Raw genomic sequence first — 26,725 nt, 5'->3', positions numbered from 1 at the left:
AGAGGGGGCATTCTTGGCCCCAAAGAGATGAAGCCCCTTTATGTCAGACAGCATTCAGGGCTTAAAGAAAGTAGTGTGTGCGCCCTGTGTGATGTGACCTTGGACTTGACCTGCAGGCCCTGGAATTTGGGAAGTAGGTGTGAGACCCCCAGGGTGAACTGAGCCTCTGAGCTGCAGATCCTGGCATCCCCCCCTGCACCCTGAACCTTTACCTGGAATTCCACTTTTCGGAAAGGTGTTACTGCTTTCTGTTGATATCTCTGTGCAGTTGTTACTCCAAACATCCACAAGGCCTGCGAGGGAGTCCTTGTGCTTCGCTGGCAAGAAGGACTCTTGTAGCAGATAGAATAGGCACTTGTGTGACGTAAGAGGAGAGAAACAAGTGCAGTTCTTTCCTGTGGGAAATGCCTGTGAGCTTGACGCGGGGTGGGGGTGGGGGTTGCCTTTCCAGTTCACAGCATCCCTATTGCCAATGACAGGACTCTGCTTGTTATGCTCTGACTTGGTGTGGCTCCCCATCCTCCTCCTCCCTGCCCACTGTGAACACTCATATGTGCTTATAGAAGTTCAGAATAAGGTGTAAATGACTGACAGGCTTAGCCTGCTGGGGGAGGTGTTGGATTTGTGGATCAAGGAGCTTATTCCCTGAAATAAATCTCTGAGTTTTAGAATGTGTGGAAGTATTAGCAGCTCCCTAGACCTAACTCATGGGAGCCAGTTGTTGGTTTTCAGGAATTTTGCAAGGCAAATAAATAGCTTTCAATCAGCCATGGTGGGAGTATTCACACCACGAAAATTCACAGCATGCAAATGCCATGGGTGGGGGGGGCTTTTTCCTCTGGGGAGCCAGGTGGTCAGCACTGACCCTGCACATCACTCCTGTCCCCAGAGTCCACCTGCTGCAATATCCTCTCTGTGCATCTTCCCCAAACTGAGACCCGAGATCCCCTGATGATTCTAATCCCGTAGAATAGAGTGGAGTGGTCAGGGCAGATGACAGGGAGAGCACCCCCCCACACACACCTCATGTCAGGAAAACAGCAGCAAGTGTTCTGGGGACACTTCTGAGACAACCCCAGCAGTGCTCAGGCCCCTCAGGAAAAGGAGCTATGAAGGGAAAGGCTGGTGCATTTTAAGAGCCAGGGGCCAAGGAGGGACTTCAGAATTTGGGGGCGCACCAGGCATCACTGCTCAGATGTCACGGTGCCAGCATTAAGCGCAGAACGATACTTGCTCAGGCACTGTCCTGGTGCCCGGTTCCACAGAAGGCTCTGCTCCGTGAGCTCTGTTCCTGGAAATCAGCTGGGGACAAACAGGAAGCTACTGGCTTTACTCTCAAGGAAACAGAAGCGTCTCCGCCACCCTGATGAAAGAAAGGCCTCCCTGGCCTCCATGATGAAGGTCATGACAAACACGAGCTGCCCATGGAAAAGCGGGAGACCGCTTCACCCCCAGCCATATGTCTGCTACCAAGCAGTGTGGTGTCTGTTCCCTTCATTCCCAGATTATTTGGAAAGCATTATAATCATCATTTTTCACGCAAATTAGATTCTGCTGTCGCCTTGGACTTGTTTTGAACCAGGCAGCCAAACCATTCATCACAGCCCAACCCAAATAATAAATATGCAATCAAATATAAACTCGCAGACATTTAGGAAGCCACAGAATGAGTTAACCTGCTATAAAGGCCTGACATGTGGTTACTCCGAGAACATGGGATCAATGGTTTTTTCAAAGTCATAGGAACTCTAAAGTAAATGCCCAGCGTTCTGGGAATGGATTTATGGTTCAGTGAATATTAAATAGGTAATTAAAGTAAGACATATAGGTACAACTTATTACCCAGAAATCAATGGGCATTTAAGAAATCTCACAACTCAGACAGTAATAGCTCAAACATGTCAGCAACAACATTTTGGATTTCATTTTAAAAACTGGAGCTGATGGGTTGGCAAAGGTTGAGACTTTAAAATTTTGTTTTTTAGTCTCTATTTAGCCAGGGTCCTTGGGTACCAGGCAAGATGAGCTCCATGGGGTGGTCTTGGCACTGACTCAGTGGCTCTATTTAAGGATGGATTTGGGATACTTTCCCTGGAGAAGTGGGTTCTATTTACCAGTTTGAGGGTTGGCGGTCTCTTAAATGACATGTTCTCATGCAGCTGGCCCAGCCATTCGTGAGAGGATGTGTTTGCCGCTGTCTGCAGCTGGCCGAGGGTGATCAATGTCTGGAATCCCAGGACTGGTGGTTGGCCGTGCTCAGCTCAGCTGGTTCATGGTGGGGCTGTGCTGTCCTCCCAGCTCTACAGAATAGGTGACCCCTCCCCAGGGAGGAGAGCAGAGGACAGGTCCCTTAACCATGGAAGGCAGTTCAGTCTTTTCCTGACTGTCAGATGGAGCTAAGGCTCCCAGTCACCTGTCTCCATACAGTGACAAGAGTGAAATATGAGGGTGGCCTCCCTCTCTTCCTCCATTTATCACCTAAACATTCTCTTCAAGTTGCGTTCAGCTTTCCAAATCACCGGCTGATCTGGGAACTAAAGGCACAGTGTGCTCTCAGCACGTCTCCCCCCACCTTCCCACCTCTCCCTCCCCCCCTCCCCAACGAGCAGCAGAGACCCAGGCCCCAGGGTCACGGGTGTGAGCAAGATATGTGCCAGCCCTGTCTGTGCATCACAATAAATTAATCTAAAAGTTGCTCGTTTAAAAAGCTTTTCAATAATGCATGTTTTTGCACTTTTCTGAATGCTTGGGCTGGGATCTTGGGGAAAACATGTTGCTTAAATGAGGATTTTTCTCTCGCTTTAAATTCATTACAAGTTTCTTCTGCTTTTTAGAAAGATACTTGTCCTTTTAATTAATCCCATGAGAGCAATGTGTTGGATGCAAAGAAAGGGTTTGAGCAGCTAGCAGTGCAGGATGGAGGGCCTAGCATATGAAGGTTCTGGGATCACAGACATATAGTGTCCAGAAGAACCGGTATCAGGGGAACAGCAGGGAACTGGCTATGTGGGTCGGATACCCTCCGTTGGCTCGAGGCAAGCAGGAAGGAAAACTGATTTCATCTGATGATTGCAATACCTCTGTATCCAGGGCAACTCTGTGAAACCAATGAAATGGTCACCTGGTGAATTTACAGCTGTTTTTCTGCCATCGTTGCTACAAAATGAAAGGATGGTACCACACTGTTATCCTCTAGAATGAAAAATGCCCAGCACAGGCCAGACACCATGCCAGACATGTTATCTCGGTCAGTCCTCACAGCCACCTGTGGTGAGCAGAATGGCAAAATACAACAATGGCAAGCACCCCTCCCCAGTCTACGCGGCTGCCCCTCAGCATAGGGTGAGTTCAGACAGGGAGTTCAGATGGCCAGAATATCGCTTTATCCTACATTTGGTTCCTGACTTGGGGATAATGAATAGCAAGATTTCAGAAGCTTGGGACCTATCAAAAATTATATCCGAATCTGTTTGGCTCTTGAGTGTGGATAGTATGTAATACCTGTGGGCCAGTGTCTGTTCTGGCCAAGGCCAGGACAATTGGTGTGATGTCTCCCCCAAAGGGAGAAACCGGTTGCCGCATGTAGGACTTGACGATCAAATGACCAAAACACTGATTTACTGCCCTCGGTGCTTCATCTGCTCAAGGGTATAAAACAGTTAAATTGGAGAGGCCAGAGGAGGATTTGAAAACAGGAAGACAGAAGGTGCCAGGAATCTCAGCCCCCCACACACCTCCCACACCCCCACACCCCCACCCCGCCCACCCAGTACCCCTCCACTCCCCACCCCGGTCCCAAAGACAGAGATGGGGGTACTTTCTCCTCACCTCAAGCATAGAGGGAGGGGTTTCAAGGACACTCGCAGGTGAGCTTGCTGTGGGCCCTTGAAGGCAAAGCCACTGTGCCATCTGAAGGATTTTGCTTGTCAATATTGCTTTAGTTAGTAATGGGCTCTTAATACTTAAGTCGTGTAAAATGATCCCTAACGTGTCAGCACTGTGTATTACGTCCCAATTTTACAGATGAAGAAACTGAAACAGAGAAGTTAAATAGGCAATCCAAAATCATAATCAATAGGTGGAAGAAATAGGATCGAACCCATATGCCTGATTCCGGAAACTTCTCACACGCTTCAGCACACTTTGCAACTCATCATCTGCATTCTCCATAAAGGAGACTCTCACTGTCCCCACAGTGGGTTTTCCTAAATATCAAGTCCCAGCTCAATGGTCTCCTCCTCCAGGAAGTCTTCCTCAATCTATCTTCCCTCTCCCAAGCCCCAAACACTGTCCTCTGTGTACCTACAGTCCTGAGTTGATCTCTACACAGTAACAAGGCCGTGGCCTGATGGTTGAGTGTGGACTGAGTCAGACCTTGTTCGAATCCTCATCCTTCCACTTACAAGCTGTGTGACCCAGGACAGTTCTTTACCAGAGCTGAAGCTGGGTTTCCAGGTCCTCATCTGTATAATGGACATAATCACCACTGTTACTGAGCAAGAGCTCGCTGCCCGGCATGCATAGAAGCCAGTGCTATGGCTCAGGCTTTTCAGAAGAGAAAAGGCTTTATGGCGAAGTCAACTGGCAAGGAGACAGGAGGCAAGGCTGAAATCTGTCTCCCTGGTTGAGGGTTTAGGGTGGAATTTAAGGGGTTTCAGTACCACATCTTCCTAGACAATGGACCCTTTGTTTCTGAGAGGGTTGCAGCCTTCAGATTACGGTCGTGTCCTGGTCTTTTGGTTCCGTGGCAGGGGGAGAGAAACTGACTTTGGTTCTGGGTGTAATTTGCAGCATTTTCTCCATTGCACATGCTTCAGCTGCACGACTTGCCATTTTGTTCTGTTGTCCCTGACAGAACAGGGCCAGTTTGAGCTGGTTCTGTGGCTAGACTATCATGTAGGATTACTCAGGACTAAATGAGATAATAAATGTAAAGTGATGAGAATGATACCTTGCCGAGGGTAGGTCAGTGACGGAGGTGGTGACGGTTGTGATGGAGATTTAGCTCTGTGTCTCCACAGCCCCTCCCTCCCAGCCCCTGTCACTCTGTGCCATGTCACTGTTCTGCCCACATTAGTCCGTAGGCTCCATGAGGCAGAGGCTGTTTTGCTCACCATGCGCTCTTGCCTAGCATGGGGTCTGGCACCCAGGAAACCCTTGGTAAATGTTTGTTCAATAGGGGATGATGTGTATGGAGAAATACACTTGGCAAGCAGAGGTCCAAACACAATTTGACTGTCACAGGGGTCCCAGTGGGCCTTTACATGTCTCAGGGAACAGGGACCCTGGCAGGGGAGCACCAGTCAGGCTGGACCAGGCCAGTGAGGGCACCCAGCAGCCAGACATCCCTGGTCCACTAGATACCTGGGGGTGTGAGCTGAGCCCCTGATGTCCGTATGGGCCTAATGCTCCTTTAATGAAGACAAAAGCTGCTTGTCCCACAAAGCTTCCATCCTGCTCCCAGGGCTGCAAATTGCCCATTCAGCCCTCCTCAGGATAAGTGTTCTTTTAGGCTATCAGGCCAGCTGCCCCTGCTTAATTACCTCCACCTCTGACAACTGTGTGTAGAGATAAGGGCTCCTGCTCAGTCTGCCGCAGCCCTGTAGTGTCTGGGGCCTGTGGCCCAATCCCCAGCAGAGGCAGCAGACGCTGGCCGTGGGAGGGCCAGGCTTAGCGGGTGCTCAGCTTTGCTGTTTCTGTGCAAAACCCTGCACCTTGGGAAATAATTCATTAGCATCGAGTGTGGGCTTGTCTTTCTTCCGAGCTTAGCTCCTGCGAACCTGCAGCACATCTGCATGGCCCCTGCTCGGCCCGCACAGCCACACTGCAAAGACAGAGCTCGATGGGGTCTTGGAGCCTCTGCCACAGCATGCACTGCTGGAAACTGGAGACCCTGGCAGCTCAAGGTCCCCGAGCTGGCCCTGGCAGGCCGGAGGGCAGGCCTTTTGAGCAAAACCACTGAGCACAGAGACCCCTGACTCTGTGTCAGTGCCAGAAATATTCAAGGAGGCAGCACCATATCGGGTCACTGCGGGAAGGTGGGACGTATCTGCCCTGAATCTGGTATGGGCCAGCGTCTCTGCAAGGAGGGCATCTGGGCAGGGAGGTGGAAGCCCATTCATTTGGGGTATAGCGTCCATGTAATGGGCAGGCAGGCCAAACAGAACATCTCAGAGGATGGGATGGGCCAGGGTGGGGAGAACACACATGAGGAAAGGCTCAGCAACTGAGACTGGGAGTTAAGAGGAGGAGAACATCAGGTCAGCAAACACACAGGGCTCACTCCCTGGCCTGCAGCAGGCAGGTGACAGCTGTAAGCAAGAGTAGCACAGAAGAGTAGAATGCCCACACAGATCTTGCATTCTGGCAGGGGCCGGTTGGGAAACAGAAAAACAACCAAATAAATCATGTAGAAGCTGAGACAGAAAATATGGTACAGGGTTAGCAGGGAGAACCCACTCTCCCCAGAGAGGTCGGGAAGGGACATTTGAGAGGAGGCCTGCCCACAGGGTTGGGGATACCCAGGCAAAGGATGAGGAGAAAGGCGACCCAGACGAGTCGGGGAAGGGTGTGGTTCTTTAGTAGCAAAGGGATTGGGTGAGAGGGAATGCTGTCACAAGGAAGAATGGCTGGTGGGTGGCATCCCAGAGGGCAGAACTTGAGCACGAGTCTTCGGGGGCAGGAAGAAGACAGACTTAGCCTTGATCTGTGGAAACTTCCCCCAGTTGGCCACCCAGCCTTGTGGGGGTTTCTGGTAAGTAGTGAGGCCCCCTCACTGTAGGTGCACCAGCGCAGAGGGCAGGTATCAGCTGGAGAGCTGGACCTGGCCTTGGAAGCCTCTTTTAGTGATGACCATTAGGACAGACAAGTGAGTAGAGCTGCTGGCTAAGTTCTCAAGGAACCTATGCTCCAGTGCGAACCTCTGTCCTTGCAGGCCTTCCTGCTGAGAGCGTGCTCTGGCCTCCCCCTGCCTGTCTGCCCCTCCCATAGGATTGCAGCTGGATGGGCTGGGAAGCCACTTACAGCCCCTGGTAGGGGGCAGGGTGACATTCAATGAGTCCTTCACTCCCCTGGGGGGCAGGGCAGGTAGAATGGGTTGCCCATCCCCCCCCCCACGCATGTACTGGGCTCTGGGGTGGGACGATCTCACCCGTCATCGCAAGGTGGAGGGGTTAGTTCTGAGGCAGAACTGTTGCTTGCCAGCCATCACCATCTCACCCTCTGCCACTTTCTTCTTCTTGGCCGGTTCAAACCCAGATGCCTCTTGCCCATCGCCAATGCTTTGTTCCTAACAGCTGCATTATCAGGCCTAGCACTTTCTAGCCATTGTCTGGAGCTGAGCCTTCAAGCACTTTCCATTTTTAAAGATCCCAGCTGGAGGCTGTCAATGGCCTCAGTGCAGAGCAATTCAATAGTAGAAAATGAACTAATTACAGGTTGTTATTGAAAATCTATTGTATACAAATTGCAAAGAAAACTCATTAGAATATGCTTTGGTGATATTTTTCTAAACCCTCCTCTTGGAGGGAGAGGCAGGGGCAGAGTGGCTGGATGCCTTGTTCCTCCCTGTTCCTGGTCAGCACTCATTCCCTCAGGACTGCAGACCAGGGTGTGGGGCTTTCACCACAGTCCCCAGCCTCACATTACGCATTCCAGAGAAATAGGAAGTTCTGCATGGAACAGGGAGCTTTCTGAATGTTAGTGACTACTCAGAAATGGCTTCCGAGGAGACAAAGAATTTCATTGCAAAGATATAAAATGAGAACAATTTAAATGTCAGCTTTTTATGAGGATAGCTCCATATTGTCCTCGCAAATATCTGTTTTTGCAAAGCTTTTGTGAGGACTTCAACAAGCAATTAAGTGCTGAAGGTCATATAACCAATTTCCAGGCTTGCTCCCTGGGAGTACAGTGTTGAGAAAGTTTGGGATATGAACGGCCAAGCCATCCAGAGCCCAGAGCTCCAGGCTGAGGCTGCCTCCCGGTGCTAGGCAAGAGGGCCTAGAAAGCAAGCTGAAGGCAGCACAGGGTGCACCCCCACCCCACTGCCTCCTGGTCCTGCCAGCAGCGTCCACGTCTCAGTGCCATGTGGTCCAGGTGGGTCGTGGGGGCTCTGTGGCACCTGGAGACCCCAGTGTTCTGAGGTGTAGAGGAGGCACCTGATGTACTGCTGAGAAGTGAGCCCATCCTGAGGCTGTACACCCCGGAAGGGGCCTTGGAGCACAGGTCACTTGTCCTCTGCCTTGGCTTTTCTTCCTCCCCAGCACCTTTTTTCAGCCTCCGTTACTGTGTCCCACAAGAGCCACCACCACTACGCAGTGCCAGCTTGTATGCTACACAAGGAACAAGGTGCTGGGGGCCGAGCAGAGCAGAGGGCTCCACTCACATAGCATAGTGACTAACTGGGTGGGCAGCACGTGGGCCACACTCGGGGCTGGGGGTGCACTCGAGTCCTAGCACCAGGCTGGGCCCTGGCAGGAGGTAGCTGGAGAGCCAGGCCCTAGGGACAGACAGGACCTGGCTAGGCAGAGAGGTGTGTTCTCCTAGGAGAGGAGAAGGGAGGGGCAGGCACACCCAAGCTGCTACTTCCTGCCTGGAGCAGGCACTGGGGTAGCACAAGAGGGGCAAGTTGGAGACTCCAGACCACAGGCTGGTGACCCACCTGAGGTTTCCTCTGCACCAGCAGCCCCTGCTGGCGGCTGGTCCTTACCTTATCAGGACTGCCACGTGGTGGCTCTCCAGCCCCAAAGGCCCAGAGCCCTGCCCCTCCCAGCTCCTCCCTCTGGGCAGAGGGCTGAGGACAGGGAAGATGGTAGGTGGTTGAAATATAGGCAGAGGCCATGGGACGAATTGTGCCCCGAGCAAAGATAGAAGCACAAGGGACAAGGCAGTCACAAACCCAGGAGGCACAAAAGGGCAAAGGGAAAGCAGGGGCTCCGTCTGAGAGCTGGCAAGGTTATTACTGCCTGAAGCATTTTGTTCCAGCTGGAGGACAAGGGAGCAAGAGAGAGAAGCCCAGAGCTTTCCATAAGGTGGATATAGCAGGTACTTGCTAAACATTTGGTGGAAGGATTAAAGACCATGATAGAATTTTTGTAATTGCAGTAAAGAGAAAAGGTTCAGAGTGGTTGTGGCAGCTCCCAGAGAGGATGAAGAACAGTCAGGGGCTCGCTCTAGTGGAGGGAGGGGGTTATCCCGATGCCACATGTGGCGCTACCCCAATCAGCAGCTCACCATGGTTCCACAGGGGTGTTGGGTTAGCTGGGTCTCTGGGTTGGCAGAGAGGTGCCCTCCGCCTGGCTGGCTCCCACCCATGCTTCTTTTCACTCTCTGCTGTCCTGGGGGGACTCACTTTCCCCCAAAAGCTCGCCTTGCACTGGATAGTGCAAAGCCGTTCTTAGAGCCTGTTAACTAAGGCATCTGGCAATCCTTACCAAATGCTGCCCGCAGGCCCCCAGGCTGGACGCCGTGACGAGGCCCAAAGCCAAGCGGCAGACTGGGATTCTTAAATGCCCTTTGCAGTCCTGTGGGAATATGGGAGGTGCTCCCTGCTGATGGAGGAGCCTGGGTTCCGAATCTGAAGAGGCAAGCCTACTAATGGCCACATGCTCCCAGCCCTGAGTTCCCATTTCGCTCACACAGGATTTGGAAGGGTTCTGGGGACCCCAGACTTTTGCCCCAACTTGTGATGGCTGCTGTCATTCTTGGACCCGTGGGATCCAGGCTGGTGCTGGGACAAACAAACATGAGTAACTAGTCTGTTGAACCATGGGCTGGAGTCAGCAGAGGTACAAGCAGGAAATCAGTTTCATTCTCATCTGTGCAGACTTTCCAGTGAAACCTAAGTCTTCGCAGCCTGTGGGGTGTGGGGAGGGGAGGATGCGTGAAGACCGCTGACTGGTTTGGCCATCACCACTAAGTGGCTATGTGGGGCTACTTGGTACTGGTTTTCCATTACCAGCTTTGGCCAGAATTCCAACCCTCTGGCACTGTCCCATCCGTGTCCCACTCCATGCACGATACCTTCGATCTGCCCAGGGCAGGTGGGGGGAGCCAGGTACGCGAGCTGCTTGGCATGCAGGCGTTCGGCGAGCTGAGCCCTTGGAGAACCCTGCTTCTCCAGCTGGCACAGGCATTTTGTCCTCACACAGGTGTTGCAGGCATAGCAACTGTTTGTACACTTGTTGGGATTGCAAATCACTTCCAAATGAGAGTGGAAATGGGACCCAAAAGACTCTGCCCCCTCCACGGTGGCAGAAGGGGCCATGCAGGTGGGCAGGTGGCTCCCCTAAGTGATATCTCTGGGCTCACTTGTCTCCCCAAACGCTCTCAAGCCACTCCAGACGCAGCCCCACCAGCTGGCGAGGTGCTGACGATATGCTTCCGGCTGGCCTGCCTCAAACTACCACCGCGGGCTAAGCACTCACTACACACCAGACGCTCACTGCACCAGGCATCAGGCAGGCTCCACCCCAACCCCAAGTTCTGAAGATCAGGGAACCGAGGCCAGGGATGGGCACACAGCTGCTAATGCAGAGCCAGGTGTCCGGGTCCAGACCTGAGCCCTCGGGCATGGGTTCCACACCCAGCTCTGGTCAGGTCCCTTTAGAGTCTCCATTTCTTCCCCCAGAGGTCAAGATTCAAAGAGACCCCATGATCTGTGACTCTGGGATGGAGCAGGGAGTGTAGAACCCTCCTGAGGGCCGCTTACCGTGTGCCATTACAGAGGGCGAGGCCCCTGTACCGCTTGTCTTTCCAGATCCTGAGGTCCGTGTGCCAGGTCTTAGATACATTTCCCCAGGTCCCTTTCAGATGATGCTGTGAGAAGAGCCCCTTCTGACTGGTACGCTTCAGCCCCACAGGGGAAGGTAGGGCCCCAGGGATCAGGCCTGTCAGTCAAAATGGGTCCCCATGCTCCCTGAGCGATCAGACCCCTGTGGAAGGATGTTTTCCTTTCAAACTCAAAACCCAGCAAATATCAATCCCTTCCCAGCTCCCACAAATAAAAGCACTTCCAGAGACCCCTCTTTGTAGCTCTGTCCAGCCCTAGTTTTTGTCCCAGTCCTCAAATGTCCACCTCTGTGCAATGGTGCTGAGACATGGGCTGGCTGACACAGGTTCACAAAAGATGGCGTGGGCACGACCCCACATTTCATGGGGGATTAAAGAGTCAGCAGAGCACACAGTGGGGGATTAAAGAGTCAGCAGAGGCCACCCACCCATGGCTGGCTCAGCCTAAACATACAAGGGTGGGTCAGGAGCTGGGCCAGAAAGAACGGGAGGTCAAATAAGGGCATTGAGAAAGCCAGCCCTGGCACCTGGAGGTGCTAAGTGACAAGTGGACTTGATACTCCAACTCACTCTCTGTGGGGACAGTAGTCGCTGTGTCTCCTGGACCACGTCTCCTGCCTTGGAGGGAATAGGATCGGTGGGAGGGCTGACCCCGGTGTCCTGCCATGTCCTGACGTGCCTGCTGTGAGGCAGCTCTGTCCTCCCCAGGGATCGTTGAGGCTTGAGGGGTTGGGGCACATACAGCATTACCGCCCCGTGGAATGGTGGGAAACTGATGGCTAGCACTTCCTGATGAAGCCCCGGGCTTTGGAATTTAGGAAGAAACAGAAAATGTGGCACGTTCACCGGCAGGGACATTGGCGGTGGGCAAGGTGGGGGTTTGGAAGAGAGCAGCAGTGGCCACACCTAAGGGAAGCCCCTTCCCCTAAACACAAAGGTCGGCCGTGTAGACTTCCTCACTGACTGTGTCCTATACAGTTCCAAGTTCTGTCCATTTTTCCTGGGATCTCACTCTCCCCAGCCACGCCAAGCACGGAGCACCTACCTCCCCTTGCTTCCAACCAAGGATGCGCACACACCTTCCCAGACAGGGGGAGGTAGTGGGAGACCTAAGTGCTGGTGGTGGCACCTGAAGGGAGCAGCGGCCTTGCTGTTGGAGAAGCAGTGGGTACACCTGATGGGAAGGAATGTCAGCACGCTTCCACTTGGGATGTTTTCCCTCCATTCTCCAAATTAACACTGAAGGCGTGGGCTGAGCAGGGCTCCTGGTCCCCCGGATTCGGCTTTCCATCATTTGGAGGCTGACTGTCCACTTTCGCGCCCACACTCCAGAAGGCTCCCTGCCTCCCCACCTGGTCGGAAGCAGCCCTTGTGAAGGAGCAGCAGAGACAGGAGCAGGGAAAACTCAGAGCAGCTACATGTGCTGCTGACGAATGGCCCTGGGCAGCGGTGGTTTGAGAGAGGAGGGCAGAACCCAGAGGTAAATGGACATAGGAGGAGGGACTGCAGGTATCGTCTGTGTGGGCCCTTCCTGAGCCTCCCCACTCGTGTGCCCTCCTCATTTTGAGTCAGGAGAGGTCATTGACCTTGTATGGAGTAGAAGGCATGGACCCAGTCCAAGCCCAGGAGCCCTGGCCTCCAGACCACAGCCCCCGGGCCCTCTGTGGCAGCCTTGACCAGGCAGCTGAGTAGATGAAATAGTCACAGGCCCAGAATGCATCTGGGCAGCTCGACTTTAAAAGGCCTGCGTTGGACTAGACTGACTGCTCCAAGCCTGCTCCTTTGAAGAGCAGAGGATCCGAAGGGGCACGCCTTGCAGGCTCTGTAACGTCCGCAGACAGAATGTTTACCAAGATGCTCAGGGTGTGGAAATCGGGTGTCATCCCAGGAGAGCTGTGTGGTCCTCACGACGGCACAGCCATGGCCCTGACCCAGGCCTCGCTCTTCCGAATGTACAAGGATGCCTCCCAGATAGCAGGCCTGGTTCCTCATCCTCAGATGGGGATTCCCTGGTGCACGGGTGCTTCCAGGGTGAGTGGCCTGGCAAGCAGCTGGCCCTGCAGTCTCTGTGGAGGACAGTAAGCTTCCAGAGTGAGCGAGACACCCCGACCCCGACGCCCCGCACGTGTCAAAGGGCTCAGCACCATGGCTTGGTTTCCTGGAGGAAGCTTTAGATGTGACAGCTATGGTCTTTGAAGTCACAAAACCAACAGGTTAGAAAGCTCTGAGTAAACATGAGTTTCAGGAAATGGCTCCAAATGGAAGCAACAGGTGAATATTTGCTCTCCTGTATTCATTCATGCCGAGTACCTCCTCCAGGCAAGTTCTGGGCTGGACCCTGAGAACACCATGGTCATGGCAGGCCTGGCCCGGTCACCCTGTCTGCAAGTTGCTTACTGAGGAAATATTTCAGAGCTCACAAGCCCTCCCATGAAGGAGTGTCTGCCATGTGGGCAGACACAGCACCCACCACACGGTGCGGAGGCACCAGGGCTGAGGGGCAGAACATTCCGTAGTAACAGGAGAGAAGCCAAGGCGTGTGGGCACAGGTCCAGGGCGGTGGGTAGATGTCGTGGGAGCCTGGGTACATGTCGTTTTCTCAGTGCATCAGGAAACAAAGTTACGGTTGAGAGTGTGGAGATGAGGCAGTGTGAGGAGAAAGCAAGTCTGGACCACTTGTCTGGGAGAGTAGGAGGGTGAACAGATAGAGAGAAGGCAGTGAGGCCCCTGGGCAGCCCTGAGGGCCCCTTGGAGCCCATACTCATGAATTCAAAGGGTAGCTAGTCAGCAGGGTGGTGAGCTTCCCCAGCCACGTTCAGCTACACAGACGGAAGGAGAGGGTGCGCAGACAAGTTTAACCAGGGCTGGGGGTGTGCCAAGAGGGGCAGGGCATTGAGCTCATGTCCCATGTATTCCAGTGACAAATCCCATGGAACTGAAGCTGGGTGAGAAAGAAGTAGCATCATGGAGGAGTGACACGATTAAGTGGTTGATCAGTAGATTGTGGGTCCCACTGGAGTTGAAGAGTTGATGGAGTCTGGATACCAGAGAGAATGAGCCAGAAGAGATGGGAGGTGGTCAGAGAGTAGGAAGCCTGAAGACAAGATTTTTCAGGCTGCCGTTATTTGTAATGACAATGTCTAGACTCCAGGATATAGCGATGGGTATGAGGGCCAGTAAGGCGGAGACTTGTCTGGGCAACGTACTTGGATGTTTACCTCACCCAGCGTTAACCCAGGAGGAGCATCTGAGAGGCTGCTGTCAGTCAGAGGCTACAATCATCAGAAATGGGGTGGGGAGTGGTCCGGGGTGAGTCAGTGACTGCAGCAAAGCGGGGTGGTGGCTGGTACGCGGAGCCTGCATGGGTGTATCCATCTCTCCCTGGGAGCAGGTTCTTTGAGGTGGAGTCTTCTTTTTATCCCCACTTTACAGAAGAGGAACTGAGGCACCAAAGAGTCAGTCAGTGGTGGTAGAGCTGAAACTCACCTCAGGAACTCTGACTCCAAAGCTGACCCCCAGCCATCACAGGGCATACCCTCAACGTTGACGAGTTGGACGTAAGCTTTGATCCCTGCCTGCAAGGAGTTCACTATCCTGTGGGAAATGGATACATGTGCAAAGGTGAGGCAAAAAATCTGAGATGGTTGATACAAGACTGCCTTAGAAACTGAGGAAGGTATAACACGTCCAATAAAAAAGATGCCCGAAGTCTGCAGAGAAGGCTGGGGTTTCACAGGCAGATACAGGAGTAGGGAAAGGCATCCCCATCAGAAGGAGCAGCCTAAGCAGAAGTGCAGAGATGGGAGGGCTTCAGACCATCTAGCGTGGCCAATTTGTCCCTTGCATCATGGACAAGTAAGAGAGAAACAGAAGATGGTGCTGGAAGGAAAGATGAGAACCAGAGCAGCAAGGGCTTATGTTAGTTAGGGGGGTAAATGCAGTCACGACACCCCCATATCTCAGGGGTTTAACACAGTACAGATTTATTCCTCCTTCACATAACAGTTCAATGCTGGGGCACAATTTGTGGCCACACGGTGACAAAGGGATCCAAGCATCTTCAGATTGGTGGTTGTACCATCTCGTACGTAGGGCCTCAGATTCCTTTACCAGAGGCCCTGCACCCGGCCAGTATACAGAGGGATAGGGAGAGTAGAAGGTCTTGTAGGAGATTTTTTAGGGAACCCAGCAAGGACTTGTGCACATCCCTCCTGACATATTCCACTGGCCAGAACTCAGTCACATGGCCACACCCAACTGCAGGGGCAGCTGGGAAGTGTAGTCTAGCTGTGTCCACAGGAGGGAAAGGAAGAAGGTTAGGTGAACACATAGCCATCTCTGCCACAGGCCCCCAGATCCAGGCCACAGGGTTTGGTCTTGCCAAGGAAGACAGGGAGACCAGGAAAGCAGGGAGAGCAGGAAAGCATGATCGAAGCCAACCGGTGAAGGACTGACCTGGAGACACCCACAGGGGCAAGTGTGAGCTGGAGGACTTGGGAGGTGATGGAGACCCCACCATGGAGGCCACAGTGGGGGCAGAGAAGGGCCACAAAAAGGAGTGCTATTGAGAGGCTCTGTGGTCATTGACTTGGGTGGGAGTCGGGGGAGGAGCTGAAGAGTGAGAGGTAATTCCGAGGCTTTCCTGTCTCCACAGTGGGGGCCCCTCCAGGCCTTGGGAAGATGAAATGGCTGCATGTGTCCCATGACAGTTCTCCTCCATCCACAGGCTGGCCTCAGAGATGGGGGACACAAGGGCCTATTTTCATTTTCTTCTTGGGCCTCCACATGACAAAGGAGAAATATCACCCAACATTATTATCTCTTAGAAAAATACTCTCTGGAGCCATAAAAAGGGAAACACAGTGAAGCCAGACCACAGAGGCTGCCCCTTAAATCAGGAGCTTCTGAATTATCATGGTGGTACTCTCTAATTCCTCTGGATGAAAACATTAAAGATGACAATGCCCCTTTAAATCAAATGCCCCGGGAGTTGCTGTAAAGTCAGTGGGCTTTTTTTTTTTTTCCTTGTGAGGATATTTTTTTTTTTTGTCTCTTTTCACCTTGTAATAAAATATAAATCATAACTTGTGGGAGCAGGCTCTACAGAGCAAGCTGTGAACATGGGTTTTCTGAAAATGAAGGTGTTTCGTTAATGGGAATCATCTCATCTCGGGAAACGTGAGAATTTCAAATGATGAGTTTGCTACTTAACTTCACACTCATTTTTTTCCCCACTCTGGATTCACGGGCTGGCCCTGGGCCTGGCTGTGGCACACTGTGATGGATCACGATGGCACGCTCTAGGAGCCCAGCAGCTTTGTGACCCCTCCTGGAGTAGCCAGGTGGGGTGAGGACCCCAGACTCCATCCACATGATACAGAGAGGGAAGTGCCTAGTGGGGGAACTGGGAGCAGACCTGGCAGACAGAGCGCTTGGGCCACAGAGAGAGCCCGGGAGCCAGTGCAGCCCCAGGAGGAAGGGCTAGGAGCACAGGTCAGAAAAGCCTGCAGGGCAAAGCCTTAACCAGGTAGCTAGACTTGTGTTCAGGGCTCTGGTGTGGAAAAGAGGGATGAGATGGGGAAGGAGTCGGTGAGTCCACCCAGGCAAGAGCAGTATGGCCAAGGCAGTCCGGCCAGCGAGGTTCGGCCCTGGGGCTGTTTGTCTCCTCTCTCTACACTCCAACTCGCTTCCACGGGCCTGGGTGGAGACTCAAGGCTGGCAAGGCCAAGTCTGTGAAGTTGACTGGACAATTGTAACCAAGTCAGGAAAACAGACTCAGAAAAGTTTCAGCGATTGGGTCTGAAATGGAAGGGTTTGCTGATTGTCCCAGACTCCCCCACATATACCGTGCACCCTGCAACCCCCTCTCCTCCTGAGACAGTCAAGCACTTAAATGGATGGTCTCTTCTCATGGACACCATGGCCTTACCCTGATTCCTGGCTCTGTACGCTTCCCTAACCCACCTCCACCACACGCTAGTACAGATGAGGAAATGGAGGCCAACAGAGGCCACTCGTGACCTACAGTTGGCATATCAGTGGGCATGCCTCAGTCTTTGTCAGATTTGACCTCTGCAGCATCAGGCCCCACGGACCTCGCTCTTTGAGACCCGCACTCTCTACCCACCTCTTCTCCATCTCCTTTGCAAGTGGGCCCCTCCTCTGCCAGCCTCTTACACTTTTTTTATAGAGGGCCAGGTAGCCAGTATTTTAGGCACACAAGCCATATAGCCTCTGTTACAATGACTTCATCCCTGTATGGTGGCACAAAAGCAGCTACAGACAAATGAGTGTGGCTGTGTTCCAGTAAAACTTTACAAAAGCACGCGGAGGGCCTGCCTGAGACTCTTACTGTGCTTTTCTCCTCAGTATACACTCCCCTTGGGAGGGTCTTACCCCACCTACACCTCCAGACACCAGGTTTCCAGCTGCAGGTGTTCAGCAGCCCACCGGCACCCCCTTGGCCATTACTTGTGGGCACCTCACATTAGTGTGACCACACTCCCATCCTCCCCCCAGACCCCCTCTTCTCCTGCATCTCCTATCTCACCAGTGTTCTAGCCCCTTTCCTCTTAAACATACTTCATGTGTAATCAGATTGCCTAGGGCTTCTGAGTGGTTGGGTGGGTCTTTGAGAAGCTGCGCGTGTCAGTGGGAGAAGGCTCACGTGCTGGAAGACCTGGCACCAGAGTGGTATGCCCACCATTGAGGGCTGGCTGGACCTCGACTGCTGCCTGCTGACAGGCTTGCCGGCCGGCCAGCCAGGCCTTGGCATTGGGGTCCCACAGGTTGTCTTGTAGGAAAAGGAGTCTGTGGATAGACTTACCAGGTGCACACACGAGACCACAGATGAAAGACAGGTGTCCTGGAGCTCTGGGCCCTGTCTCTCGTCTGCCCATCTCCAGGTGTTCCCATGTCCCTGAGCTGAGGACAGGCTGCTGCTCAGAACCGTGTATGGATGCTCCGGGGAGGGCCGTTTGCGGCCACAGGCCTCCCTTCCTCAGTAAGCCGATGGCCAACGCCCAGCTGTAGTCCACAGCGGAAATGCAGGGCCTTCAGACATCCATGTCAAGATCCACAGCCGACTCCCTGAGGCCCCAGTGGCCCATGGGGGACCTCCTCCCCAGGGGCTGCTGACTTGCCCGGAAGCAGGGAAGACTCAGGCGTGAGGCCCCTGTACCACCCAAGGGGGGATGGTGGCCTCGTGCTGACCTCACAGGAACGCAGCCTCCAGTCCCATTGTCCCAGCTGGCCTGGGGCTGGCACTCGAGGGGGTGCGGTGCTGCAGGCTGATTGTGTCCTCTGGTTGATGCGGCTCCAAACATTCTGCTCATTTGGAGCGACTCGTTGTCTCACCTGCTCCCTGCCCGGCACAGGCCAGGGTGAGATCCCGTCTTGTTCGTTCACTCTCCCCCTCACGGTCCTGGGCTGCAGTACTTGATAATTCATTCCCAAGCCACCCTTGTGAGGGGCACACCTGACCAGCGGACAGGCCCCAGGGCCCTCCCATGCCCACCTACGCTGTTGCTGACACACAGTCTGTGAGGCTTTGCTCCCAGGCCTCAGTTTCCTTCCTGGCCACTCTGTCAGGGGTGGAAGGCAGCAGCACCCCCAGTCCGCAGGCCCTGCGCCTGGCACACTTGGAAACACCCTGGAATTTATTTCACCCATTTGAATTTAAACGCAATGGAGACAAAATTATTTTTGTTTCAGTAGCCATTGCTCTGTTTTTGTTTCTCATCAGTGAACTGAGGACCAAGGAGACTGGACATAAATAACTATGCCCGGCTGTGCCAGGCAAACTGAATCTCCCACCCCCTACTGCACTGGGGAGCCATCATGTTGTGTTATCAGCCAAGGGCTGGTGTCAGGCTTTGGGCAGCTGTGGAGGCAGCACGGCCGGCTTGGCACCACATCTGTGCCAGGACAGGTTGTTGGAGTCGGGCAAGCGGGGAGACAGTTACCCCCAACTGCAGGACACTTGTCCCATCTCCCTGTGGCCTCTCACTCATTCCTGGGGTCTGAAACACTGCCTTAGAAGACTTTTCCTTCAACAGAGATTCCAAGGAAGGGAGACACGCCCAGTCATTCACTTGGGAGGGGAGGAAGCAATGGCCCAGGACCTGTACTCCAGAGCTCCTGACCCACATAGGGAAATGGGGCCCATGGCACAAAGCAGTGCATAGAAATGAACTTCTAAACCTTGGGTCTGAATGCCAGGTGCTGTGGAATATCGTGAAGGTCGGCAGGCTTCCTGGAGGAAGACGGCTTGAGCTGGGCTTTAAGAATGGTAGACATGGATGGACAGAGAGAGACGGAAAGGGCTCTGCCCTGAGGTGAGAGAAAGGTGTGGAGGAGGGATTAGGAGAGAAAGTTCAAGAATATGCATTTATTCGATGCTCATTAAGTACCTGCTGTGTTCCTGGTCTGCGTGATGCAGGCCTGAAGTTGGGCAGACAGATGGTGGGCCCGTCAGAGCTGGGCTTCCAGGCCAGGCTGAGACATGCGACCCCCAGCTCAGTCCTGCTTTGACTTGGCAGCCTCCAAGATCCCATTGTTATCCCAGCCTGCAGGGTGGTAGGAGTTGTACTCAGCCGGTGGTAAGAGTTGTATCCAGGCAGAGAGGAGCCTGGATATCCCATGCCCATGTTCCACTGGGATTTCTGGGACCATGGAAATGTTGGCAGAGTGCTAGGAGGCCAGTGCCGCTGAGCTGCCCTTGGTCCTAATGAATGCTCCGACAAAGAGGGCAGAACCTGGAGCTCCCTTGACCAAAGGACCCCTTACGGCCTCAGGGTGCTTCCCCGAGGCCAAGCTGCAGGGACGGTAAGTGGGGGCATGGCACCCCCTTTGGGATATGTAGAGCAGCTGCTGACAGACCATCACACTTGTGTTTCAGTGGAGGGCAGGGAGCGGTTCCTTTGACCCAGGAACAATGAGCAAGGTGGCATGAGACCCAGACAGGCACAGTGCCCCAGTACCCAGATGTCCCCTTCAGTGCTGTGCAGCTGTGCTGACAGAGGCTGTCACTTGGGTAGGTCAATAAAGCTGGGTCACAGCCCTTCTCACAGGCACCCCCTAGGGCTTGGGTGCCCCTCAGCCCTATGGGAACAAAGGGTCCCCTAAAAAGGCCCTGTCCAAGCGTCCAGGACCAAGGGGATGGGTGAGGGCTCATGAAGAGCTTGGTGTTTTGTTTCGATGCTTGTCCTGCTGTTAGGGCTCCGAGCACTGTGACTGACAGGTGTTAAGGCGCTCGTGGCTGGGCAGATTCTGGGTTTGGTCTTGTGAATGCTGGATGTGACACTGTTTCCACAGGAGCAGCCACATGGCCTTGGACAACTCGATATAGTGAGAGGCAGGCAGTGGAGCCAGGGCCCAGCCTCACAGAGCTTAGGTCACTGTTCTCAAGGCTATCCAGCCAGTAAGAGGTGGAGCTGGAAGACTGAAAATAAGTCACTGGTTTCTTTAAAAGGGCAGTAACTATACTGAGCCATTCCCCTGTGCTAGGCACTGTGCTCAAGAGTTAAAGAATTAATAATATTTGTTCAGTTCTCAAACAGGTACTATTATTAACTCCATTTTACAGATGAGGTGACTGAGGTCAGGAAGTAGCAGAGGTGGGATTAAACCCAGGCGAATCCAACTCCAAGACACATGGCTTTTCCGCTACACTATTCTGCTTCCCAGGGAGAGGGGTGGGTGATGGAAAGATCCAGAGTGCTCATGGTATGGCAGTCATGGAAGGCTCCTTGGAGGAGGTGGTGTTTGGCATTTGAATGGTGTCCAGAAGGATGTATGTGATTAAAGTAAATGGTGGGGAGGAACCGTGTGAGCAAAGACATGGAGGCTGGGGGACACAGACTACCTTTGGGAAATGGGGTCCTGTGTATCCCAGAGCACAGGGTGTGGGCAGCAGGGGGCAGTGGGAACCATAGTGGTGAGACCCACCAGAGCACATGGGCCTTGAATGCCAGGCCAGAGATGAACAAAGCTCTGGGCAGAAGAGAAGCGGGGCCAGGGCTGAGCTGGGTGGGACTTCCACGCTTGTGTCTCAGAAAGGCAATGATCCAAATGACTGCCCATCATGGCCCAGAGCCTAGGTAGCGTCCCCAAATCAGTGCCGATTTCAAACATACGTGCGGCTGTCACTCATCAACTCCCGGCAGCAGTGCTCCCTTCCTCAGGAAAATAGTTGCTCTCTAAAGCTTTGATGTGCTCCACGCTGAGGATCTCTGGCTGAGCAGCACTGGTGTTGGCCTTGAGTTTGTAAAGATGTGATTGCCCGTCTGCTCAACCCGTTGAGGCAGCAGCCGCCCAGAGTCAACGGATTGTTTTTAAGTGAAACAGATGGAAAGAAATTTAAAATCAATACTTCTCGAATTAGGTTTTCCTTTTATGGGATTAAAAACGCTCCACTCGAGCCCAGAGGAGGAACGTGGTCTGCAGGCAGCGCCCCGGTGATCAGTGTGTCTTACAACTTCCAGATGCTCGCAGACACTTTGAGTAAAAACAAAGAGACCCAAACTGTTTCCACAAAGCAGCCAGGAGGCCCACTGCTGCTGGGGAATCCTCTCAGGCGTTGTGAGCCAGTTCAAATGCCATGGCCTCCTGGAAGCTGTCCCCTCGTCCCCTCCCGCTAGCCCTTCCCTGCTTTGAGGTGTAGTGGGATGGCTTTGAGCTGGGGTGCCACCCCACGTCCAAAACTCACCAGGCAGTGCCTCTTCTCCCTCTTCACACAGCAGCTTCTCTGACTGGATTTTTTTTTTTTTAATATTAAAAAGCCCTTTTGAACCACAGCCTGTGGGTTAGAAAGAACACTTTTGTCAAAACTAAAGAGGTGATTAACTTATAGTGGGTGGATGTGTTTCTAAAATGTGCTCCATAGAAACAAGATCTCTTTAGAGAAAGAAAAAAAAAACTAGGCCTCCATACAAGTGTGTTTACGTCTGTGAATTTGGAAATCGGGAACAGTTTCTCAAAGTTCTAGGGTCTGTTGTCCCTCTCTGATGGTCATACAAACCAGCAGGTATTTACCATGAGCCTGACACAATGTTAAATACTTGTCACATAGTAAGTGTTTACAGAAAGTCTGTGAGGCAGATCCTGTCATGACTCCCATTTTATAGAAGAGCAGGGCCCACAGAAGTAAAGGGATTTGCCCAAGGTTGCACAGTCAGGAAACGGTAGAGCTGGGTTAGAATCCAGGCTCCTAAGTGCCGCTTGACCTTATACCCAGGGACACTTAGCAGTCAGCGTCTCCTTATGACCATGTCATGCCCACCCCGAGCCTGCAAGATCCCTGGAGGCAGGCCAGGGTGATTCGGGCACCCAGGACAGGGCTTGCTGCAGACCGGAGGTGTTGGTGCCCTGGGTGATGGGTCCATGGATCCGGCTCCCTTCCCAGGACCCTGCGCTCAGGGTTTGTGGTTAACCTTGAAAGCACTGAGGGCCCCAAAGGCAGGGCTTGACAGAGTCTGTGCCTGGACCTGGCCGAGCCAAAGGGCCCATCCTGGGGTCTGTAGAAAGCCTGATGCAGCCCCTGCTTCTACTGCTGAGGCATCCCAGCCCCACGCTGGGCCAGGCAGTGCCAAGCTCGTCCAGCCAGGGCATCTGAAGGCCATGTCTAGAGGAGGGAGATCCAGGTGAGCTGGAGGGTCAGGGAGGTGAGCGAGGGTAGCAGCACGTATACCCTTGGGAAGTGGAGGATGCTGGGAAATGATTCCTTTGGAACCGCTAAGGGGAAAATGTGAGCCTTCAAGATCCTACTTCATGGATGTCCCAAGGGTGAGGTTCAGGGCCAAGGGAGTGGGCTGGTCTCTCCTGCCCATGTTGGAGAGAGCCTTGCACCAGAGCAGCCTTCAGGGAAAGAGCTGGGGTCCCCGCTGGGCTGGCACCTGGCTGGACCTTACTGGACTCTTAATCAGCTGCCCTCATTTTGCCAAGGCACTGCTCCAAACCAAAACAGTATTCCTACTAGGGGTTTTAGCAGTTCCATCTCCATCACGACTTCCCTTTGTCTTCTCTGTTCTCTTTTTGTTGTTCATAAATAGATCTTTCCTCTCTTCTGTCAAACAGAGCTCTGCCTGTTTATAACGAGAGGGCAGATGAAAGGTGCAGACCTCCCTGTGCCCTCATCAACTGGCTGGGCAGACTGGGCAGCATCAAGGGTGCCAGTGCTGACTCAGTGCCGTGCTCTGGCTGTTCCCCGGGCTGCCCGGCAAGGCTCACAAAGCCTCACCCACCATCGTGCACTCACCTACCCGAGAGCCTTCCACGGCTCCCTATTTCCTGCCTCACTGAGTCGGAACACCTTGGCCTGCTCCTTAGGTCCCATGCCCCAGCAAGCCCTGTCCACAGGGGCCGGACACCCTGCCCAACCTGTCCCTTCCCATGGGGCTGTTTGCATTCCCCCTGGAGGTGTGGGTGGTACGATACCAGATGGCAGCTGCTCACATCGGCAGGGGCCCCAACCACAGATACCAAAGGCAAGTCAGCACCATCTCACTACTGCCCGCTGCCCACATCCTTCCCCCATCTGCTCTCCTAAGGGATGTCTGTCTTACCGTGTTTCCCCGAAAATAAGACCTAGCCAGACACTTAGCTCTAATGCGTCTTTTGGAGCAAAAATTAATATAAGACCCAGTCTTATATTATGTTAGATAAGACCTGGTCTTATATTATAGTAAAATATTATTTTATTTTACTTTCGGGAAAACACAGTAGGATCAAGAAGGCATACACGTCAACAGTAGAAGGATAGTGCTTTTAATGACTTGGTTCAGTTCTAATTAAAGGAAACAACACTTTGATTAGCAGCAGTCTGACCTGGGGGCATGGACTTGTGAGGTTTGCTCCTTAAGGTATGCTTGGAGTTCAAGATATGCAAATGGTGTCTTCCAGGGTGCAGCTGCATCAGGGTAAGACAAGGGCCAGGCCTGGCAGCCCCACCTTGTGTGTGCAGATCAGACATTACCTTCCAGGTGTAGTCTCCTGCTCATGCCGTGCAGTGAGCCAACATCCCACCATCACTTCTCTGAGCATCCATCAGATCCATCTGTACCCTCTGGCCAAACACCTGCAGTCGCTGCTCTCAATCCCCTGCCCCAATCAGCACCTAGAGTTTGTGTGCCTGGGGCTCTGCTACCCACGGTCTGTACGGGAAGGAAAGCCAGCTGGTATCTGAGCAAGAAGGCAAGAGAGAAGTTGAGGGTAGGCTGTCCCCCTGGATCTAGACCTTGCAGTAGAGTTGTCACAAGTGGTGCCTCCGTGACTTGTCTTATCTTGTTTTATTTATCATTTCCCAATGGACACTGCTTTCCAAGACAGGCCCAAGTCACTGTCCACCATTTGGGAAGAGAAGAGCCCGTCCAGAGCTGGATACTCAAGGCATAGCCTAGCCCTGTCAGAGCCTCGAGAGCTCCCTCATCTGCACACACAACCCCACAAGCTGGGCTCAAGCCCCAAAGGCCCCCAGGGAGGGCTCCTGCAACGCGCCTTTAGGGGGGCAAATGGTTTGGGACTCTCAGTCCCTCCACCCACATCTGTCATTGCTAAGCAGACCTCAGAGGCAGGAGGCAGATTTCTCCATGATGTGGTGAGAAATCAAATTGCTTTGACAGGGAGCCCGGGGCCCCATTCCACACCCCTCTGCTCCCAAATTATTTCTCAGAACTTGATGAGTGTCAACAGCTGTCTCTTTGAAAAGAAGCAAATGTCAGATGAGTCTTTCGAGACTGGTGTTTGTTTAAAGAAAATTATCTTCTTGGTAAAGGGGCTGTTTGTTCCTTATGGAAACAAGATCAGTACAGACCCTTCAGGGGCGAGATCCAGGGGCTCCCACAACTAGAGCGAATGGGACAAACCCCTAATCCTATAGGACCAGCCAGGCGAGGGTTGAGGGTGGGTCCCACTGACCAATCAGCATCAGCAAAGTGACTCCGGTGTCTGCTGAGGGGACCTAAGGGGAAGCCCTAGTCCTGGGACATGAAGAGGGGACATCTTCTGAGATAGAAGGTTCTATTCCCCAGGAACCACTACTGAGTCTCTAGCCTCATCTCACAAGAAGAGTCATATGGGAAGAAAAGAATCCTCCTGCTAATGGGATTAAAATGCATTTTGAGTTTTCCAATTACATGTTTCAATTATTCCATGAATGTTAACAGGAACCCAACAATGCAACTGTGAGCTGGCAGGAAACCAGAGGGGACTGCTTCTCTTCCAAATAGCCAGAGGTCCGCTACCCCAGGACACACAGGATACCCGAGGAAACTCCTCTCAGGCCCCAAATGTTTAAGAAATTCTCACCACGGCCTCAGCATGTGGCTTGATGCTCCTGCCACTGCTCATCTGAACCCACGCAGAGCACAGGGCACAGGGCTTTTGCACATGCTGTTTCCTCCGTATGTGCTTGGAATCCCCTCCCCATCCTCTGGTCAATCTCGTTTAAGACTCACCTCAAGTGTTCCCTGTGCAGGGGACCTCTGAGGACACAGCAGATGCCCCACAAGCATTTCCTCACTGCCCAAGTCTCTCCTCAGCTTCCTCCCCTGAACTTATTCATCTTCCAGTTCCCCAGAGCCCACATGGGGCCTGGCACATAGTAGGTGCTTCATAAACTCATGCTACAGGGAGAAAACAGGCACCAGCTCTACTCACCTGATAGGCCAGGCTCTGGCCTGATCTGTAGTCCGGGAGGCAGAACCCCCCCTGGCCATGCTGCCTCTGACCAGCCCTGGAAAAGCCAAATGCTAGAACGGAAGGCCCTGCCCAGTGCAGACCCTCAACTGGTAGCTCACGAAACAAGAAAACGCCTCCCCGGGCACGTTCCCTCAGTCACCAGTCCCATCATGCTCTTCCACATTTATTCTCTTTTTCCATTTATCCAGCTCAAATTTCGGGGAGTCCTGGACCAGGCCTGCAGGAGCTCAGGGGGCTCAGATGGGGAGTCCTGCAGAGCTGGGTTGCTTCACCTCTCTGAGCCTCAGTTTTCTCATCTGTACAATGGCAGCCATAAGAGCACCTGCTTTGTAGCGTGGTTCTGAGGGCTCAAGGAATGGTGTGTAAAGGCTTAGCGAGTGCAAGGTGGATACTCAGGGAAGATTAGCTTTTATTTCTTCCATTCTCGGCCTCCTAAACCCAACCTACTTGGGAGCATTTTCCTAGGCAGAAAGTTCCAGGCAATAGTCAGAAGGGGTCTTTTGGAGGCTCTGGACTCATGACTGTCAAGTGGCCCTCAGGGCCATTGCTGCAGATAACAAACACCAGGGAAGGGAAGAGCTAGGTGGTTCAGGGCTCTGGAGGATGGGCTGTGAGAAGAGGCAGGAGGCGGGTAACACCCACCTCCATTCAGAGCATCCTGGGAGTGTCCCAGACCCAGGGAACCAGTGTGCTGTCCTCACTGCTCACCCGCCAGCACTTACCTAGCACATTCCATGTGCCAGGGATCCGATGGTGGGCAAAACTAGACTGGGTTCTTGCCCTCAGAGAGCTTACAGTCTTTGGAGAGAGACAGAAAACAGTAGAGATCCATTCTAGACTGGGTAGTTGGGGGACGGGGTGTCCCTCTGAGGGATAACATAAAAGATGAGAGGGAGCCAGACAGCAGTCCAAGCAAAGGACACAGCTCACACGAGGCTGGAGGTGAGAAGGAGCCTGCTGTGTTCCGGGCCAGGCGACTGGAAGGTGGTGGAAAAGCGAAGCTGCCACTGGGGCAGCTCTCACAAAGGAAGGAGAGTGGCTTGTGCTCTGTGTGCAGGGGCCAGGTGCTTATTAGGACCCCTGGCTTGGGGCATGGGGTGCCTTCAGGTCCTGGCAGCCGAGGTCCTGCCACCAGGGACCCTCCCGCTGGTGAGGAGTGTCTTGAGTCCTCCTTGGGGCTGGGGGCTTGATGCCGCCACATTTCAGGAGCAGTTTCAAGAGCATGTTTTATTTGCAC

At 53.2% G+C, this 26,725-nt stretch overlaps 1 protein-coding gene across 2 annotated transcripts in view; it reads left to right on the top strand.

Annotated features, from left to right (window-relative positions):
- The window catches only part of FSTL4 (follistatin like 4), a 365,854-nt gene that overhangs the window by 260,185 nt on the left and 78,944 nt on the right, over positions 1 to 26,725 (top strand). The gene's annotated exons all lie outside the window — the stretch shown is intronic.

This window comes from Rhinolophus sinicus, chromosome 5 (genome assembly GCF_057876585.1).
Source record: "Rhinolophus sinicus isolate RSI-liver-muscle chromosome 5, RSI-T2T, whole genome shotgun sequence".
Classification (NCBI taxonomy): Eukaryota; Metazoa; Chordata; class Mammalia; order Chiroptera; family Rhinolophidae; genus Rhinolophus; species Rhinolophus sinicus.
Note: the sequence above shows the minus strand (reverse complement) of the source record. Positions and strands in the feature narration are given on the sequence as shown.